Here is a 16,474-nt window from a genome sequence, read left to right as displayed (position 1 = left end):
CAACTGTGGACGTCAAGCTGCATTATCAAAAGTGCGGTCAGGCATTTACCGGCTTTGTGGATGCAGATTGGGGAGGCGACCGTTTGGACGAATGTCATACACAGGGTATGTGTTTTCCTGTCTGGCGGACCAGTATCATGGAGGTCCGAGAAGCAGCAGAGCGTGGCGTGAGCAGTACTGAAAGCCGAGTATATGGCTCTGACCACGGCTTGCAAGGAAGCTATAGCTTTACGAAGGCTAATAGTGGAGATCGGATGCGGTGATCTGAAGACCCGACGGTTATGCATGGCGACAACCTGAGTGCGCAGCACTTAGCGAAGAACACATCGACATTCGATATCATTTCATTAGAGAAGTCATGAAGAGGGTCACGTTGTGTTAAAGTACACTTCTACGAATGAGATGATAGCAGACATTATGACAAAGAATCTTTCAAAGGGAAAGCATAATGGGTTTATGAAATGTTTAAATTTGTTTTAATTTTGTAAACATGTTGGCATTGAGGAAGGCTGTTGAATATAAGCAATGCCCACATGTGCATATGTAATTTTGTATGAGAACATACATACATACACATGAACTGTATGTATGTATATATATTAGTAAATAAGCAGCCGCATGAAGCTGGCATTTTTATGTGTATCAGTTTCAGTTTCAAATAAAACTTCTACGTGTTCGGACACGCGGCTCAAGACTTTTATTTAGAGTTTACTCTTTCAGCCTTTGCTCTCAATTCGCTGAGTTTGGGTGAAGATTAGACCTTCCCATTATGGTTGACAGTGTTCCACACTTGGAGTACCTTTTCAACAAACAACAGAGACGGGCGTCGTAAAATGTCAATTTTTGTGTTTATAATCGCGAAAGCTGCCGCTTTTTTTCTCTTTTGCGGAGACCGCCTCTTCTTGTTGGTTGCATGGGATCACCAGTTGGCTGTGGTCAAGGAGGTAAGAGCAATATTTGATTGTTTTGTTTAATTTCTTAATGGTTAATTGTTTTGTTTTCAGATTTTAGCGTCAACTAATGTAGGCGCTCGTCGATCTGGGAGATTATAATTTTTAATTTGTAGGTGGAGGTACGGAGACATAATGAATTCTGTTCCGCATCCACAATTTATTTTGCCTTTGATTACATTTTATGCAATATGTAGGTACAATTATTTGAATTTAGAGATTAACATTGCATGAGGTTAGTTTGGGGCTTGGACATTGTTAGTATTTAATATTAAGTTAGTATTTTTTGTAAGCTTTAGATTATAGACAGAGACATGGACTGGTAACATTATCGTCTTGCATATTTTGTTTACATTAATAAATTGTAGTGATTTTACAAAAAACATTGAAATTTAGGACTAACATTGTATAATTTATTTCTTTTCAGGTACCCCCGCCAGAAGGACGGAAGCATCGAGTCGCTGGAGGCCTCGAGAGTCATTGGAGGTGAGTATTAGTTGTGTTTTGGCAGGAAATTAGCTGCGGACGCTGGATGCGCGCCACTTGCAATATGTATGTCCGGAAAGCGTTGCAGGTAGTTTATTGGTGGTAAGTTTATCCCGCGCCGCTGTCATTTGGTGGTTTTCTCTTCCACCCTTAGTGGTAGATGTTTGCAATTATTTATTTAGTTTGTTAAATTGCAGGTCAGCTTCGCCGGTCGTCGGGAAGAGGAAGCCTGAAGAAAGGTCGTCACGTAGTTTTGGAGCTGCTGCCATTATTGTGGTAGGATCTGTCTCGTTTTGGCAGAGGAGTCGTCAGTGATGATTGTGGCTTGGTCGTTCATCTAGAGTGGATAGGTGCGCCGCGTTTTGTGGCCATTTCGCCAGGGTTTGCAGCTTGGAGCCTCCGGAACGTGATTAGTTGCCGAGGGCCGTCGCAACGATTGGGGCCATGGAAATGGAAGTAAAATTAGAGACTGGGTGAGTATTATATTTGTTATTTGATTTTGTGATTGTGTAATTTTGTGTTTTTTTCAGGTACATTTGGTGGGAGGTAATTATTATATTTATAATTTATTTGTTTTTATAATTATTGCATTAATTTTTGTTTTTTAGGTACATTAGGTGGAAGCTAATCTGGTGGTGAGTATTATAATTGTTTTTATGGTTGCATTAATATTTTGTTTTTCAGGTACGTTTTGTAACTAATTAGGAGGCCCTTTGTTTTTGGAACATAGCAACGGAAGAGCCGCGGGTTTAGTGTCGTCGAGTTGGCAATTAGATAAGTGTTTTGTTAAAGTAATTAATTCCCAGTATTAGCTTGTGCTTCCTTGTTTCAGAGTTTACAATCTTGGAAAAAGCAGTTGCATGCTTATCGTCAGCAAAGATGGAGCCTCCTGTTGTCGCCTGTTAATTTGCCTGTCCGGTTTGCTTTGTCCTTAATTAATTATCTTTTGTATCATATTCTTATTTATTTTCCTTTCGTTGTAAGTTAGCGGAAAATTCGTGGGAGATGCGATACTGAGGAAAAGTATACAATTTGAGGACAAATAATGCGGTTTATTTGTGTGGCGTCAGCTCTGCGCTAGTGATCCTTATTGAAGCAGTGGCATCAGGAGGTGGAGACGGCATAGTAATATTGTCGATTTTTTTGTGTTAAAAGGCGCAAAAATTGGCGATTTTGTTTTACGATTGGTGGGCCCATCTCCTCTTGTCTAATGCATAGGCTGTAGGTAAGCTATTGTCTGCGGTCGGTGCGGTAAGTGCTTTATTTGATTTAATTTTGTTTGTTTAATTTGTTGTTGATTGTTTGCTTTTAGGCTTTGGCGTCAGCTCTCTGTTGGCGCTCGTCAAGCTGGAAGTTTATGGGAGCAGCCATGGAAATGGAAGTAAAATTAGAGATTGGGTGGGAAATATATTTGTTATTTGATTTTTTGATTATGTAATTTTGTGTTTTTCAGGTACATTTGGTGGGAGGTAAGTATTATATTTATAATTTACTTGTTTTTATAATTATTGCATTAATTTTTGTTTTTGTTTTTCAGGTACATTAGGTGGAAGCTAATCTGGTGGTGAGTATTATAATTGTTTTTATGGTTGCATTAATATGGCCCTTTGTTTTTGGAACATAGCAACGGAAGAGCCGCGGGTTTAGTGTCGTCGAGTTGGCAATTAGATAAGTGTTTTGTTAAAGTAATTAATTCCCAGTATTAGCTTGTGCTTCCTTGTTTCAGAGTTTACAATCTTGGAAAAAGCAGTTGCAGGCTTATCGTCAGCAAGATGGAGCCGCCTGTTGGCGCCTGTTGTCGCCTGTTAATTTGCCTGTCCGGTTTGCTTTGTCCTTAATTAATTATCTTTTGTATCATATTCTTAATAATTTTCCTTTCGTTGTAGGTTAGCGGAAAATTCGTGGGAGATGCGATACTGAGGAAAAGTATACAATTTGAGGACAAATAATGCGGTTTATTTGTGTGGCGTCAGCTCTGCGCTAGTGATCCTTATTGAAGCAGTGGCATCAGGAGGTGGAGACGGCATCGTAATATTGTCGATTTTTTGTGTTAAAAATCGCAAAAATTGGCGATTTTGTTTTACGATTGGTGGGCCCATCTCCTCTTGTCTAATGCATAAACTGTAGGTAAGCCATTGTCTGCGGTCGGTGCGGTAAGTGCTTTATTTGATTTAATTTTGTTTGTTTAATTTGTTGTTGATGGTTTGCTTTTAGGTTTTAGCGTCAGCTCTCTGTTGGCGCTCGTCAAGGTGGAATTTTATGGGAGCAGCAGAGTGTCCTGATCGACGCGGAAGCAGCGTTGTTGGCCCATCTTTTGCAGGGCATCAATTATGTAGATTTCAGCGGTGATAATGGATAATTCAAAGGACCGTGCGGCGTGAAATTTCAGGTAAGTGACGTTGTGCATAAGTTGCTGCAGCGAGTCGCCTTTTGTTCATCATGTTTCTGCCGCGCTAATCCTTTTCATATCGATCTTCCGATTCATCTTTTAGGCCTTGGTTGGTTTTTTTTTCCGTATCGTTTCTCAGGATCAGTTGGAGTGCATTGTCGTTGGCTTTATAATCGGGATGCGTTGAGGTGAGGGTATTATTTAGGTTTTTGTACCGTCCCTCTAATTGGTTTGTTTTTCCTCAGGATTTTACGTTTAGCATGAGAAGAGGAAATGTATCATTGTTGTCAGGAGAGAAGGCAGGTCGAGTTGGCAATTAGATAAGTGTTTTGTTAAAGTAATTAATTCCCAGTATTAGCTTGGGCTTCCTTATTTCAGAGTTTACAATCTTGGCAAAAGCAGTTGCATGCTTATCTTCAGCAACATGGAGCCGCTTGTTGGCGCCTGTTGTCGCCTCTTAATTTGCCTGTCCGGTTTGCTTTGTCCTTAATTAATTATCTTTTGTATCATATTCTTATTTATTTTCCTTTCGTTGTAGGTTAGCGGAAAATTCGTGGGAGATGCGATACTGAGGAAAAGTATACAATTTGAGGACAAATAATGCGGTTTATTTGTATGGCGTCAGCTCTGCGCTAGTGATCCTTATTGAAGCAGTGGCATCAGGAGGTGGAGACGGCATAGTAATATTGTCGATTTTTTGTGTTAAATGGCGCAAAAATTGAGGATTTTGTTTTACGATTGGTGGGCCCATCTCCTCTTGTCTAATGCATAGGCTGTAGGTAAGCTATTGTCTGCGGTCGGTGCGGTAAGTGCTTTATTTGATTTAATTTTGTTTATTTAATTTGTTGTTGATTGTTTGCTTTTAGGTTTTGGCGTCAGCTCTCTGTTGGCGCTCGTCAAGCTGGAAGTTTATGGGAGCAGCCATGGAAATGGAAGTAAAATTAGAGATTGGGTGAGAAATATATTTGTTATTTGATTTTTTGATTGTGTAATTTTGTGTTTTTTCGGGTACATTTGGTGGGAGGTAAGTATTATATTTATAATTTACTTGTTTTTATAATTATTGCATTAATTTTTGTTTTTGTTTTTCAGGTACATTAGGTGGAAGCTAATCTGGTGGTGAGTATTATAATTGTTTTTATGGTTGCATTAATATGGCCCTTTGTTTTTGGAACATAGCAACGGAAGAGCCGCGGGTTTAGTGTCGTCGAGTTGGCAATTAGATAAGTGTTTTGTTAAAGTAATTAATTCCCAGTATTAGCTTGTGCTTCCTTGTTTCAGAGTTTACAATCTTGGAAAAAGCAGTTGCAGGCTTATCGTCAGCAAGATGGAGCCGCCTGTTGGCGCCTGTTGTCGCCTGTTAATTTGCCTGTCCGGTTTGCTTTGTCCTTAATTAATTATCTTTTGTAACATATTCTTAATAATTTTCCTTTCGTTGTAGGTTAGCGTAAAATTCGTGGGAGATGCGATACTGAGGAAAAGTATACAATTTGAGGACAAATAATGCGGTTTATTTGTGTGGCGTCAGCTCTGCGCTAGTGATCCTTATTGAAGCAGTGGCATCAGGAGGTGGAGACGGCATCGTAATATTGTCGATTTTTTGTGTTAAAAGTCGCAAAAATTGGCGATTTTGTTTTACGATTGGTGGGCCCATCTCCTCTTGTCTAATGCATAAACTGTAGGTAAGCCATTGTCTGCGGTCGGTGCGGTAAGTGCTTTATTTGATTTAATTTTGTTTGTTTAATTTGTTGTTGATTGTTTGCTTTTAGGTGGTTTTAGCGTCAGCTCTCTGTTGGCGCTCGTCAAGCTGGAAGTTTATGGGAGCAGCAGAGTGTCCTGATCGACGCGGAAGCAGCGTTGTTGGCCCATCTTTTGCAGGGCATCAATTATGTAGATTTCAGCGGTGATAATGGATAATTCAAAGGACCATGCGGCGTGAAATTTCAGGTAAGTGACGTTGTGCATAAGTTGCTGCAGCGAGTCGCCTTTTATTCATCATGTTTCTGCCGCGCTAATCCTTTTCATATCGATCTTCCGATTCATCTTTTAGGCCTTGGTTGGTTTTTTTTTCCGTATCGTTTCTCAGGATCAGTTGGAGTGCATTGTCGTTGGCTTTATAATCCGGATGCGTTGAGGTGAGGGTATTATTTAGGTTTTTGTACCGTCCCTCTAATTGGTTTGTTTTTCCTCAGGATTTTACGTTTAGCATGAGAAGAGGAAATGTATCATTGTTGTCAAGAGAGAAGGCAGGTCGAGTTGGCAATTAGATAAGTGTTTTGTTAAAGTAATTAATTCCCAGTATTAGCTTGGGCTTCCTTATTTCAGAGTTTACAATCTTGGAAAAAGCAGTTGCATGCTTATCTTCAGCAAGATGGAGCCGCCTGTTGGCGCCTGTTGTCGCCTGTTAATTTGCCTGTCCGGTTTGCTTTGTCCTTAATTAATTATCTTTTGTATCATATTCTTAATAATTTTCCTTTCGTTGTAGGTTAGCGGAAAATTCGTGGGAGATGCGATACTGAGGAAAAGTATACAATTTGAGGACAAATAATGCGGTTTATTTGTGTGGCGTCAGCTCTGCGCTAGTGATCCTTATTGAAGCAGTGGCATCAGGAGGTGGAGACGGCATCGTAATATTGTCGATTTTTTGTGTTAAAAGTCGCAAAAATTGGCGATTTTGTTTTACGATTGGTGGGCCCATCTCCTCTTGTCTAATGCATAAGCTGTAGGTAAGCCATTGTCTGCTGTCGGTGCGGTAAGTGCTTTATTTGATTTAATTTTGTTTGTTTAATTTGTTGTTGATTGTTTGCTTTTAGGTTTTAGCGTCAGCTCTCTGTTGGCGCTCGTCAAGCTGGAAGTTTATGGGAGCAGCAGAGTGTCCTGATCGACGCGGAAGCAGCGTTGTTGGCCCATCTTTTGCAGGGCATCAATTATGTAGATTTCAGCGGTGATAATGGATAATTCAAAGGACCGTGCGGCGTGAAATTTCAGGTAAGTGACGTTGTGCATAAGTTTCTGCAGCGAGTCGCCTTTTATTCATCATGTTTCTGCCGCGCTAATCCTTTTCATATCGATCTTCCGATTCATCTTTTAGGCCTTGGTTGGTTTTTTTTTCCGTATCGTTTCTCAGGATCAGTTGGAGTGCATTGTCGTTGGCTTTATAATCCGGATGCGTTGAGGTGAGGGTATTATTTAGGTTTTTGTACCGTCCCTCTAATTGGTTTGTTTTTCCTCAGGATTTTACGTTTAGCTTGAAAAGAGGAAATGTATCATTGTTGTCAAGAGAGAAGGCAGGTCGAGTTGGCAATTAGATAAGTGTTTTGTTAAAGTAATTAATTCCCAGTATTAGCTTGGGCTTCCTTATTTCAGAGTTTACAATCTTGGAAGAAGCGGTTGCATGCTTATCTTCAGCAACATGAAGCCGCTTGTTAGCGCCTGTTGTCGCCTGTTAATTTGCCTGTCCGGTTTGCTTTGTCCTTAATTAATTATCTTTTGTATCATATTCTTATTTATTTTCCTTTCGTTGTAGGTTAGCGGAAAATTCGTGGGAGATGCGATACTGAGGAAAAGTATACAATTTGAGGACAAATAATGCGGTTTATTTGTATGGCGTCAGCTCTGCGCTAGTGATCCTTATTGAAGCAGTGGCATCAGGAGGTGGAGACGGCATAGTAATATTGTCGATTTTTTGTGTTAAAAGGCGCAAAAATTGACGATTTTGGCTTTTTTTTCCGTATCCTTTCTCAGGATCAGTTGGAGTTCATTGTCGTTGGCTTTATAATCCGGATGCGTTGAGGTGAGGGTATTATTTAGGTTTTTGTACCGTCCCTCTAATTGGTTTGTTTTTCCTCAGGATTTTACGTTTAGCATGAGAAGAGGAAATGTATCATTGTTGTCAAGAGAGAAGGCAGGTCGAGTTGGCAATTAGATAAGTGTTTTGTTAAAGTAATTAATTCCCAGTAATAGCTTGTGCTTCCTTGTTTCAGAGTTTACAATCTTGGAAAAAGCAGTTGCAGGCTTATCGTCAGCAAGATGGAGCCTGGCGCCTGTTGTCGCCTGTTAATTTGCCTGTCCGGTTTGCTTTGTCCTTAATTAATTATCTTTTGTATCATATTCTTAATAATTTTCCTTTCGTTGTAGGTTAGCGGAAAATTCGTGGGAGATGCGATACTGAGAAAAAGTATACAATTTGAGGACAAATAATGCGGTTTATTTGTGTGGCGTCAGCTCTGCGCTATTGATCCTTATTGAAGCAGTGGCATCAGGAGGTGGAGACGGCATCGTAATATTGTCGATTTTTTGTGTTAAAAGTCGCAAAAATTGTCGATTTTGTTTTACGATTGGTGGGCCCATCTCCTCTTGTCTAATGCATAAGCTGTAGGTAAGCCATTGTCTGCTGTCGGTGCGGTAAGTGCTTTATTTGATTTAATTTTGTTTGTTTTGTAATGATGAACTCCAGTTAAGAACACAATTCCGTCCTGAGTTGAATGCAGCCGTCGGGCTGACTTTATATTTATTCAATTTATTCTTTTGATTTTAGAGTAGGCAGAAATGGTTCTGCCAGCTCAACGTCTACAGAGTATCTCATTTTACAGTTTTGAATATATTTGGACTTAGGCTAATCCGCGTAGCTGCGCTGCCGGGTACGCCAGCAGCGGAGCGGCGTTCTTATGTATATCTTATATATCTAGGCTTATCGGGAGAGCGAGCTATGTATGTACGTATGTAATATGCATTTGGTCGGCGTGTGAATGCTGACCATGCACTTATACTTTTTGGTCTCAAGTGGGCGATCATGTTACATCCGCCCTGGGTCTAACTGCGTGCATAGACATAAACATAAACATAGCAACCAAGTGCTGCCATATGTTAATATGCTATTTTATTTAATTGTTCTTAATATTGCATAGGCACATACTACATCTCCCTCCTTTTGAAAAATAACGTAATAATATGAAGTTATTTTCAAGTATATAAATTTTTTTTTTTTTAATGTGTATATTAATATTTGAAATGAATGATTAAAGAGATATTAAAAATATATATATATATTTTCATTGTATTTTGCAAAGTAAAAGTTTTGTATTATAATGTTTTTATTGGTTTTTTATTTGTGGTTGGCCAACCAAACAAAATGTATTATGAATTAAAAATTTTTAACCTATCTTTATGGACTATCTGTTTTTTGTTTTTATTTCCTATAATTGTAATGTTGTCATTATCTCCTATTTCTGAAACTAAATATGGTCCTAAATAATTATTGTCAAGTTTATGACCCGTTTCGTTTTTAAGTAATATCTTATCTCCTATCTTTAATTCAAAGTTACTAATATTTCTATCATATTTTATCTTTCTATCGGCTTTTGCCTTGTCTAACATATTTTTAGCTCTTTTATATGCTATTTCTAATCTTAGCTTAACTTCTTTTGAATAGTCATCCATGTTGTAAATAGGATCTATTCTGTCTATCCTGTTAAAATCTATGAACTGTCTTGGTAATCTTCCAAATACTAATTCGTATGGACAATATTCATGAACTACCGATGGTGTTGTGTTGAAACAATAAGTAAAATATTGTATCCATATATCCCAATCGGTTTTGTCAACAGATATATATGAGCGAACATACTCGTTGAAAGTTCTGTGACTTCGTTCTATTGTTCCTAATGTCTGGTGATGGTGTGCTGTTGAAGTAATGTTTTTTATCTTCATATATTTGCACAGGTCGTCTATAATTTGGTTTTTATATTCCGTTCCCATGTCCGTTATGATTGTATTCATTGGACCGTACTTTAGAATAAAATTTTCGAATATAGCCTTAGCAACTGATCTTGCACTTTTATTTGGAATAGGTACCGTTACCAAATATTTTGTTAAATCGCAAATGATAGTAACAGCATACTCATTTCCGTTTTCTGATCTTGGCAGTGGACCAATGGTATCTATCAAAACTATATCAAATGCTGTTGCTGGCGTTTCTGTTATTGTCAACGGTGTTTTAGTATGTTTTGTTGTCTTTGCTTGTTGGCATTTTAAACATGTTTTAACATATTTACTTATTGCCTTTGTCATTTGTGGCCAATAATAATAATTTTTTATTTTCCTCAGGGTTCTAGAAATTCCTGAATGGCCTCCTTCTGATGGATCATCATGATATTTAGACAGTATTGCTTTTATTTGAACCTTATCATTTTTATCTATCTTAGTCACCTTGTTTAATAGCGCTATTTTTATGTTTTTTAATATTTTATTGCCCTTTTCTTTAAAATTCTTTATAGTGACAAATTCGAAGATTTGTTCACTTGGTGACAATTGTGTTTGAATGATGCTATTTATTCTTGCTTCTTCATTAAGCCTTTGAAAGAATTGATCTAAATCGATTATTTCATTAGAATAAAAATTAGTCATATCAAAACGTGTTATAATTTGTTTTCCTCTTTTCAACAAGCACTTATGCTTGTCTATTTTGAGTATAACATATTTTTTGGCATCAATGTTATTGATTACCTGATAGATATTGGGCATTTTTATATTTTCTTTCTTATTTGGTTCATGCAATTTTTCACCTGCGCAGGTATTTTTCTGTCCTGTTGTTGATCTTGTTGTTACCTTTAGTATCTGTCTATTTATTGCTTTAAGTTCTCCGATGGTTATTCGGGACAATGCGTCTGCAACATGATTATCTTTCCCCTTGAGATATTCTACTGTGAATTCAAACTCCTCCAAGTCTAGTCTCATTCTGGTTAGTTTTGAACTGGGGTTTCTCATTGAAAAAAGATATGATAGTGGCCTATGGTCACTTTGTACTAAGAAATGTCTACCATATACGTATGGTCTGAAGTGATTTATTGCCCAGTGAATAGCTGCTAGCTCCTGCTCTGTAGTGGACTTATTACTTTCGCCTTTTGTAAAGCTTCTTGAAGCGTATGCCACTGGTAGCTGTTGACCGTTATGGTCTTGAGATAGTACCGCTCCACATGCTTGTTTACTAGCATCTGTGGTTATGCATAATTGTTTGCTGAAATCTGGGTACTGAAGGAGTGTTGGTTTCATTAATTCCCTTTTAAGATATTCGAATGCCTCATGGCATTCGCTTGTCCATTCAAATGGAACATTCTTTTTACAAAGCCTCGTTAAGTGGCGTGATTTCTCAGAAAAGTTCTTAATAAATCTTCTGTAATAATTGCAAAATGCGACGAATCGTCTAGCTTCGTCTGCGTTTACTGGTTTGGGGTAATTTTTTATTACCTCATATTTAGAGTCATCTGGCAATATACCTTTGTCAGTACACTTGTGACCTAAATAAGTAACCTCTTTCATAAAGAAAGTGCATTTTTCTGGATGTAGTTTTAAATTATGTTGCCTACATAATTTGAAAACGTCGGTTAGATTTTTAAGCATGTGCTTTTCAGAACAGCCTATGACTACTAAATCATCCATATACAGAAATGCTTGCGAAGGCGTTAAGCCTGAAAATGCAAGGGTCATCATTCTTTGGAAAGAATTTGGGGCTATTTTTAAACCAAATGGTAATCGCGTGTAGCGGTATGCTCCTGTTGAAGTTGAGAATGATGTTATATTTCTTGACCTTTCGTCTAATTCTATTTGATGAAATCCTGACATCAGGTCTAGGCACGAGAAATATTTTGCTCGACCTAATTGATCAAGAATATCTTCTATTCTTGGAAGTGGGAATTTATCTGCTAGCAGTTTCTTGTTGATTTGGCGATAATCCACTACTAATCGCCATCTCTTTTCCGCCGACTTAGGCAGTGATTTCTTGGGTACCAAGAGAAGTGGGCTATTATATTCTGAAATAGATGGTTCGACAATGCCATCTTTTATTAATTTGTCAACTTGCCTTTGAATTTCTGGCTTTTGACTTTCTGGCATTCTATAGTTTTTGATATAGACTGGAGTTTTGTCATTTAATCTCAATTTTTGCTTATAAAAATTATTAGCTGATATGGTTTCTGTTTCAAGACCAAAAATATCGCTATATTCGGTGCATAATTTTGTTAAATCGCTTTTGAATAACGATGGAAATTTAAGAAGTTTTAATACTTCTGAAGTTCTTTGTGCACTATTTTCTATATTTGCATTGTATACATCATAATCATCCAATGATTCGCTTTTTATATTTGCGCTACTAACTATAGCGTCTTTTTCAGTTGTATTAATAATTCGAATCAAGACGTTCTGAGTGTTTACGAGTGCACTTGCTATTATTATGCCAGGTTGCAATTCCTGGTTGGGGATGAGGACATGTGTGTCAGTAGATGTTAGTTGAATCTTTCGAATCACTTCTGATCTAGCTGGCAAAATTATTTCGTTATCTAGTGAATGTATAATAGGAATGTTTATGTTCCTGAAATTTTTGGGCCTCAAAGTGAACCAATCTTCTTGGTCGTGGAATTCCAAAATACAATTGTATTTCTTAATGAAATCCAAGCCAATTATACCATCCCCTGGTATAGGAAAATTGTCAGGTACGATATGGAATTCATATGGTATTGCTGCATTAGCAATACACATTTCTAAATGTAGTGTACCTAGAGACTGAATTGTCCCTTGCCCTATTCCTGATATATTTGTTGTGTTTTTTGGATTTAAATCGTTAAGATTATTGTTTCTGCATTTAAGCAGGGAAATTTCTGCACCTGTATCTATTAAAAGAGTTACCCATGAACTGGTACTCATATTCTTCAATCGTATAAAAATGCTTAAATTGAGATTAATTTTGTATAATTTTACTGTAGATTGTCGCTCAAGGGGGCATGTTCGTTTTCCGATTGTATGTTTCGGACATTGTGGGTATGACTTGTTTTATAGTTATGATTTTGGTTACCTCTTGAGTAACCTCCACCTCTATTATAATTTTGGTTACCACCTCGTCCTCTGTTTCCACTATGGTAACCACCTCGACCTCTATAATTGTTGTTGTATGAGTTATAATTTCCTCGGCCATTACCTCTGTTTTGGTAATTTCCTCGGTAATTATTACCTCGATAGTGTCCTCTATTATTATAGAATAATACACTATTTGAATTGCCGGTCATTTCTGTACTGCAGTGTATGTATTTTTCAATCACGCTATTCATCGTGTTGAAATTTCCAGCTTCCAATATGGTTTTGAGCTTCTCGTGCCCACAATTCTTGGTCATTGCAGATATGGCTTCCTTTGTAGCGAATTTGTCTGCATTGTTTGAATCTAAACCATCATCTATATAGGCTGCTTCGAGCAACCCACGTAAGTTTTCTATCTCTGTGGTATATTGCGCTGCAGTTTTGCCGCGCTGTTGTGTACTAGACATTTTTGCTTTGATGACATCGGGCGATTCGCCTTTAACTGATGCTTTTAATACATTTATTATACCGATAATGGTCTTTTCATTTTCAACTTTGTATGATAATGGACCAAGTATCTTTGTCTTGATTACCTCTATCGCTAGCATCTCCTGATCTCCTTTTGTCAGATCTATTAGCCGGAGGGCCGTCAGGAATCTATTTAAGTTTAACTTTTTGCCGTCAAACTCAGGTATTGTGGACGAAATTTGTCGCACATATTCCCTTGATGTTGCGGCAGAGTCTGTCATTTTGGCTGTTTCCTGTATTCTTGAAGTATTTGAATCTGAAAGTTCTTCTTCAAGTAATTCGGGTAATGTTATTACCGCTGGAATTGCAAGATCGTGGAGATCCTCTTCTTTTATTTCTATTTCCGATTCTCCTACACTTTCGATATCCTCACCGATCTCAGCCACTATAGGTGTGTTTAAAATCGTTGGGATTGTAATATTTAAGTTATGTCTGTACTTGACGTTTAACAAGTTCTCACGGAACCTGTTTAGAAATTTTACTGCTTGGGATAAATGGTTTTTTGTTAATCTTTTCCTTTCTCTGTGAATTAATTGGCGTGCTTCATTAAAGCATCTTACCAATATCTGCGCATGCTTGTTGAGAGTGTATTGTTGCACTTCTCTATTTGGTGTCATGCATTTATAAGACTTGTCGAAAGTTGTTTTAATTTCTTTAAGCTCGTTTTTTATTTCTTGCCAGTCCATTTAAAGAATAATATAGATTTATTTGTGCAATCGAACTCTATAAATTGTGGCCTCTCCTAAAATGGTTTCTTCAATAATCTTTTTTTTTTTTTTTCATTCTAGTTTTCTGACATTAAAAATAAAAATTTTAGATCATCTTAATTTAAAATACATTTTGGGTGTGTTTTTTTTTTTTTTTAAATTTTATCTGCTCTGCTTATATATCGCTTCTTTATTATCTTGTTATGCTTAACATATAGCGTTAATATAAACTGAGCGACTGTTACGATCGTCAAGATCAAAAGGAGTAACCACAGTGACTGAATGTCTTCTGTATGGTCGACTATTTTTAAGTTATTGACCACATTGGCCGTATTATCTTTTGACTGACTATCGTCAGATCCAAACCAACCCATTTTGTATATTTTTTTTTTTTTTTTATTTTTGGGTTTTGGTTTATTTTATTTTAAAAATATGTTGTTTTGATTTTTTTTTTTTCAATATAGTTACATTTTCCTGCCTAATTGGTGTATGGCTTTACGGGCCATTCTTCTCATCGGGCAGAAAAAGTTCCGCTCAATGTTACAATATTTTGTGTAATATTAATATGCAGCGCAGTGCATCGAGGGTGGTGTGCCACGCAGGGCAACAAAAAAAAAATATTTTATATTTCAGCTCCTACTTGCTTCACTCTGACCCTCCTTGCGTCAGCTGGACGTCGCCGGGGTTGGCACGCTGACACTCCCTCGATGACGTAGTGAGCGGGCTGTTCACCACGTTGATGATGATGTCCTCATTTAGGGGTTATGTGCTGGGGCTGCAATGTCTGCACGTTGGGAGTTGGAGTTTTGTTAATTGTTAACGATTTTATTTGTTTTTCTGAGTGAGCGGGTGTGGTGGGGATTTTTTTTCTTAGGATATTCGACACAGTGGTCTAGCTCAGCTTGTAGTTTTTGAGCTTTCGACCATTGGGGCGGTGGAGTGTTCGTATATAATAGCCACTTTATGTGCGCTATTCTCTTTTTTTGCTTTATTTTGAACACCGCCCCTGTTTTTACCCATCACACCAACACTCTACTCACTCAGATCGCTGTTCTCCAAAATTGCCGCCGTCTTGGTGGATAAGCATCGAATGCCGGGCATGCTGATCCTCTCACGTTCAGTGCTATAACGGTCCTGTCACGGTCGCCATGTAATGATGAACTCCAGTTAAGAACACAATTCCGTCCTGAGTTGAATGCAGCCGTCGGGCTGACTTTATATTTATTCAATTTATTCTTTTGATTTTAGAGTAGGCAGAAATGGTTCTGCCAGCTCAACGTCTACAGAGTATCTCATTTTACAGTTTTGAATATATTTGGACTTAGGCTAATCCGCGTAGCTGCGCTGCCGGGTACGCCAGCAGCGGAGCGGCGTTCTTATGTATATCTTATATATCTAGGCTTATCGGGAGAGCGAGCTATGTATGTACGTATGTAATATGCATTTGGTCGGCGTGTGAATGCTGACCATGCACTTATACTTTTTGGCCTTCAAGTGGGCGATCATGTTACATCCGCCCTGGGTCTAACTGCGTGCATAGACATAAACATAAACATAGCAACCAAGTGCTGCCATATGTTAATATGCTATTTTATTTAATTGTTCTTAATATTGCATAGGCACATACTACAGTTTAATTTGTTGTTGATTGTTTGCTTTTAGGTTTTAGCGTCAGCTCTCTGTTGGCGCTCGTCAAGCTGGCAGTTTATGGGAGCAGCAGAGTGTCCTGATCGACGCGGAAGCAGCGTTGTTGGCCCATCTTTTGTAGGGCATCAATTATGTATATTTCAGCGGTGATAATGGATACTTCAAAGGACCGTGCGGCGTGAAATTTCAGGTAAGTGACGTTGTGCATAAGTTGCTGCAGCGAGTCACCTTTTATTCATCATGTTTCTGCCGCGCTAATCCTTTTCATATCGATCTTCCGATTCATCTTTTAGGCCTTGGTTTGTTTTTTTTTCCGTATCGTTTCTCAGGATCAGTTGGAGTGCATTGTAGTTGGCTTTATAATCCGGATGCGTTGAGGTGAGGGTATTATTTAGGTTTTTGTACCGTCCCTCTAATTGGTTTGTTTTTCCTCAGGATTTTACGTTTAGCATGAGAAGAGGAAATGTATCATTGTTGTCAAGAGAGAAGGCAGGTCGAGTTGGCAATTAGATAAGTGTTTTGTTAAAGTAATTAATTCCCAGTATTAGCTTGGGCTTCCTTATTTCAGAGTTTACAATCTTGGAAAAAGCAGTTGCATGCTTATCTTCAGCAAGATGGAACCTCCTGTTGGCGCCTGTTGTCGCCTGTTAATTTGCCTGTCCGGTTTGCCTTGTCCTTAATTAATTATCTTTTGTATCATATTCTTAATAATTTTCCTTTCGTTGTAGGTTAGCGGAAAATTCGTGGGAGATGCGATACTGAGGAAAAGTATACAATTTGAGGACAAATAATGCGGTTTATTTGTGTGGCGTCAGCTCTGCGCTAGTGATCCTTATTGAAGCAGTGGCATCAGGAGGTGGAGACGGCATCGTAATATTGTCGATTTTTTGTGTTAAAAGTCGCAAAAATTGCCGATTTTGTTT

The 16,474-nt window shown here is 38.0% G+C and overlaps 1 long non-coding RNA gene across 1 annotated transcript; it reads left to right on the top strand.

Moving 5' to 3' along the window:
- Positions 1-6,773: 6,773 nt before the first annotated feature.
- Positions 6,774-7,729, top strand: LOC117149515. The gene is made up of 3 exons (XR_004460351.1): positions 6,774-6,813; positions 6,917-7,001; positions 7,676-7,729. It is a non-coding gene; the product is annotated as an uncharacterized LOC117149515 (long non-coding RNA).
- Positions 7,730-16,474: the final 8,745 nt, after the last annotated feature.

This window comes from Drosophila mauritiana, unplaced genomic scaffold, assembly GCF_004382145.1.
Source record: "Drosophila mauritiana strain mau12 unplaced genomic scaffold, ASM438214v1 U_237, whole genome shotgun sequence".
Lineage (NCBI taxonomy): Eukaryota > Metazoa > Arthropoda > Insecta > Diptera > Drosophilidae > Drosophila > Drosophila mauritiana.
Note: the sequence above shows the minus strand (reverse complement) of the source record. Positions and strands in the feature narration are given on the sequence as shown.